Below are 5,339 nucleotides of genomic sequence, written 5' to 3'. Positions count from 1 at the left end.
TTTAGAATTCCATCAATCAGTTGACAAGTTGCCTTCTTTCTACGTGCCTCTATTATTGTCATGTAGTGCTCTAACACACACATTTTAATCATGTTTTAAAATACACATTAAACAAAGAATTGGAATCCTGAATACTGATGCTATGCATTTTCACTGAACATAAAGCAACACATTATTTATTAAAAAATTCACATATTATATGTGAATTTAGACCTCCTTCACAGATGTAAGTTAGGGGAAGGGCAGGAATTATTTTGTTATTTCTTTTTAAAATAACATATGTCACCAAAATAAGATAAAGTATATAAGCATGTAATATTTTGATGCATCATAAATATTCCTTGGTAAGATGGCGGAGTAGCAACGCGAAGCTTTCAATATAAGTGTCTGGGTGGAGTTCGGTTCCCGTCTCCACAGCAGCCGTAATCGTTAAGCGAAGAGAGCCTAGGGTAGTTGCCCAAGATGCCGAATATCAAAATCTTCAGCGGCAGCTCCCACCAGGATTTATCCCAGAATCTCGCTGACCGCTTAGGCCTGGAGCTGGGCAAGGTGGTGACTAAGAAATTCAGCAACCAGGAGACGTGTGTGGAAATTGGTGAAAGTGTACGTGGGGAAGATGTTTACAATGTTCAGAGTGGTTGTGGTGAAATCAACAACAATCTAATGGAGCTTTTGATCATGATTAATGCCTGCAAGATTGCCTCAGCCAGCAGGGTCACTGCAGTCATCCCGTGCTTCCCTTATGCCTGGCAGGATAAAAAGGATAAGAGCCAAGCTCCAATCTCAGCCAAACTTGTTGCAAATATGCTATCTGTAGCAGATGCAGACCATATTTTCACCATGGATCTACATGCTTCTCAAATCCAGGGTTTTTTTGATATCCCAGTGGACAATTTGTATGCAGAGCCAGTTGTCCTGAAGTGGATTAGGGAGAATATCTCTGAATGGAGGAACTGTACAATTGTCTCACCTGATGCTGATGGAGCCAAGAGAGTTACCTCCATCGCAGATGGACTTTGCCTTGATTCACAAAGAACGAAAGAAGGCCAATGAAGTGGACCGCATGGTGCCAGTGGGAGATGTGAAGGACAGAGTGGCTATTCTTGTGGATGACATGGCTGACACCTGTGGCACAATCTGCCATACAGCTGACAAACTTCTTTCAGCTGGTGCTACCAGAGTTTATGCTATCTTGACTCATGGAATCTTTTCTGGCCCAGTCATTTCTCGCATCAACAACACATGCTTCGAAGCAGTAGTAGTCACCAATACCATACCTCAGGAGGACAAGATGAAACATTGCTCCAAAATACAGGTGACTGCCATCTCCATGATCCTTGCAGAAGCCATCAGGAGAACTCACAATGGGGAATCTGCTTCCTACCTGTTCAGTCATGTCCCTTTATAATAGAGTAACTTCTGAAGCTTTTTAAACAAAATCAACCCACCCCTTGTTTTTCCTTGGTATTCGATAACAAATTTGGAAGACTCAGCTTGCTCCAGTATACCTTTCCACATCCCACATTAGCCACATTAGAGTTTATCCTAAATTGAGAAAAGATAGATTGAGACTGACTGTTGGGATTTCCTAACTGCATTGTCTCATTCCACCTTCCTTGATTTTGTGAGCCTTGCAACTTTTTTTTTGGTACCGGGGATCAAACTCCGATCCTTGTGTTTGCAAGGCTGGCAGTGGAACCACTGAGCTAAGTCCCAGGCCCCGACCTTGCAGCTTTAACTAGAGCTCAGCTGCTGCAAAATTTCAAATGTTTGAGGTTGTTTAAGGCTGTTTGAATGTGATTATGGAAGCTCAGACTCCTTTGCATGTGAATACTTCAGAGTTGTGCTTTGTTCAGAACAACCAGCAACAGAGCACCCCAGGTGTGACAAGTTCTCTAAGTTCTATCCTAAAGTACAGAAACTTGGGCAGCCCTAAACCTACTCCTAGTAGTGCAGGAGCCGGTAAGGCAAGAGTAGACAGCTCAGCTTGAGCAACTCCCGGCTGGGATTGTGAAGGTGGGGAAGGGGATAATACAGTGAAGCAAATATTTCTTGGGAGGAAAAAGCCTGACGCGTCATCTGCTTGTCTATATAGCTTGGATTCTCCTACCTATTCCTTTCTATTTGGCTTTACCTACAGCCACTTCGACCTTCTGGCCAAATATCCCCTTGGGCCCAAATGACTTGCTTCCTGCTTTGTCATCTCTAACATTCACATTAGATAATTTGCTGTAACTCAATCTTCCTTACCCTGCTACCACCACAGTAGTAGGTTTTAGCTGGTATCATATAGTGCCTTTTGATTAATTTAAGTATTTAATTTTCATCTTCCTTCCTTGGATTTGTTTAGCCTCTCATGATCTGAGATTTCTGTTAAAAAGATTGATGGTATTGTCTCTTGTAGAGGAAACTAATAAAGTATGTGTATGTGACTTTGAAAATAAATAAATAAATAAATATTCCTTAATTACAATGTAATAATGAAGAAACAGAATAACTAGCATCTGGTTTTTAAAATAGATTGCTATTCCTTTAACCTAATTCTTTTAAACAAGAAAATTGCTTCGAATTCCTAAAAGACAAGCAAATATACAACAATCCACAAGGTGGCAGAAGCATGCCACATGTCGTTCACATGAGCCAGCGCAAAATGCTTTGGTATTTAATCCTCTTTACTCTGTGGTCATCCTGTTGTTTTCTGCCAGAAGGAGTTCACACTTCAAAGAGCCATCTTTTTCTTAGGCAGTGCTTTCTGGTACACAAGCCATGCGTGTTGCATGCAAAACTACAATGGAAATCAGAACAATCCTAAGCAAATAAAATTGCAAATCTTTTCTGAGAGACTGCAGTTATCAATTTGACTTTATTGTTGTGGACTTTCTGAATCCCACTGCAGCAAATGTTTTTTGCATTTCCAGTTTTAAAACATATTTTGCAAAATGTACTTAGAAAATCCTCCTTCACCTGTATCCCAGGGTAACACTGATTTCCACATTTTTTTAAAAAATGTAGACCAGAGGGCCTTAGAGGCGTTGTGATTGGAACAGACAACAAAGAAGCCACTGTCAAAAAAAAAAAAAAGGCAGGGAAATAAATAAATAAAGTACCTAAACCTCCATTTTTGGAGATTTATGGAGGAGTGTATTACTTTCTTTGCTTGGTTGGGTCTCTTTGAAAATAGAAACCCTTCTAGAAAGTAAGTAAAACTAAAACTTTAGCATCTGGACTTGCAAGCTATGTGAACTTGGGCAAATCACTTAATCTGTGTTTCAGTGTTTCCATATATGAAATAGAAGAAATAGCCGCAGCTAACCACATACACTTGTTCTGGGAATTCACATAGGCAAAAGAATTCACATAAACACCTTACTCAGAATTGGTACACAGCAAGGGTCAAACAAATGGTAGCTATTGTGATGATCATGCTGAGAAACAGCAATTTCTTCAGAGATCTTTTGTTCTGTGCTGGGAACAGGGCAATAGAAGAAAAGACAGGGGCAGTGTGGGATTTCCAAACAAATTTTGTGTGGTAGTTTTTTTCATGGTGGCTGCAGTCCAGTTACGATGTTCTGGTACTCTGTAGCTTTCAAGCATTTCACAATCAAGCCCCCTTTTAAATTTTCATGTGGAGATCATTGGGATCTTCCTTTATCCTTCCTGGGATCTACTCAACAAGATGGCTTACCTTGTCCAGAAGAAGACCACTGTGTTTTTATTCATTTTATGACTTATCCTCAGCCAACATTTAATCCATAGCCTCATGTGATTTTGAATTCTGAAGCATGCAGCAAGTGCCTAGCAGCACCTAGTCATCATGTTATTAGTAGCCTAGAGCACTTGACTCCCAGTCTTATATATATCCAAACCAGTACCCAGTAAGCACAAGTGCACACTCTGCTTTCTTGTGTCTCAGTGTCAGAGTCTTGTCTTGCTGTTAGTTTACCTAACCAGCTCTCAGATGTAACTTCCAGAGCAATGATAACTTGGAAATTAGATTTTATATTTCACGATTCTCTTTACTAAGGATAGTGTTTTAAACTATCAGGGAAGATGATTTCATTTTCATGTCTTTGAAAGATATTAGATACAATTAAGCTAACAAAATAAGCAGAAAGAAAACACCTATGTCACATCACTTTTTTATTTTTGAGTATAAAATTACATTCATATCTCTAGCAAGTAACTTTTGTTCCAATAATTTTTAAAAATGCAAACACAACTGTAATATAAATCTGACTAACATTAATAATAAGGTGATAACAATATTGTGATCCTGAGTCTAAATCAGCCCTGTGAGACTGAGCCATTGTATATGCTATTTTAGGACTCTGGATGGGGAAGCACTAAGAATTGTGTCAACACAAAAGAATTTTTTTAAAAAACCAAAAAACTCCAGATCTTTAGTTTTCAAATCATAGTTCAAGAACCCTGGAGTCCCTAAGACCTTTAATGGGTCCATGAGATGAACATTCTTTTCCTAACCTTAGTACAACATTATCTTTTTCATGCTCACTCTGTCACAAGCAGACAGCGACACTTTCCAGAGCCTGTATGACATGTGATGACATCATCACTCTGACAGCAAATGAATGTGCTTTTATATTCTCAAATTTCAAAACATTCTCAGTTTTAATTCTAATATCATAAATATCAATTGACAATTTACATAAAAGGTCTTTGGGGTTTTCAATAATGAATAATTTTTACACAGAGAAAAATATTCCTGAGACCAAAAAGTTTAGAACAGCCACTCTAGACTGTGGTTAACATTTTTGTACAGCACTAACGGCTTTGCTGACTGAGTTCATAAAAAAATACTCAAGAGCTACAGTTTCAGATTCTGCTTCCTGATTTATCAAATTAAAGAAAAAGTGTACATTCTAATAAGCAGAAATTATAGTTATTTAAAAGTCTCTCTCTCTAAATGAAGATTAATTGTAGAATTATATAATGCCAATTCAGCATTTTAGAAAGGTACCTTTACATTTTTCTAATAAAATTAATACATATTGTTTCTAAATAAAATGCTAAGTTAAAGAAATAGAAGATTAGATATAAACATAGCAACACAAGTGGATCTGAAAAACAAAATACTGAATTTTTTTTAAAAAACTAAGAGAATCATGAAATTTACTTACCTAAATTAAAAATTTACACACAAAAGCATCAGCTCGCATTTCACAAGATAATGATGCAACAGATCGTGCCATTAAAGACTACGGTCAGAGGAGAACTGATCTAGGATAAAGGTAATAAGTAAAATTAAAAAGATCTTTCAGAGACTATTAATAATAATGTGCCATGAACAGGGAATATGCGCTCACGCCTCTAAGCTAAGC

The 5,339-nt window shown here is 37.8% G+C and overlaps 1 pseudogene; it reads left to right on the top strand.

Annotated features, from left to right (window-relative positions):
• Nucleotides 1–391: 391 nt before the first annotated feature.
• Nucleotides 392–1,743, top strand: LOC101725418 (ribose-phosphate pyrophosphokinase 1 pseudogene; annotated as a pseudogene).
• Nucleotides 1,744–5,339: the final 3,596 nt, after the last annotated feature.

This window comes from Heterocephalus glaber, unplaced genomic scaffold, assembly GCF_053883595.1.
Source record: "Heterocephalus glaber isolate CG9 unplaced genomic scaffold, H.glaber_assembly_v1.0 deba00000621, whole genome shotgun sequence".
NCBI classification, from domain to species: Eukaryota; Metazoa; Chordata; class Mammalia; order Rodentia; family Bathyergidae; genus Heterocephalus; species Heterocephalus glaber.
This window is presented reverse-complemented; position numbering and strand designations above follow the sequence as displayed.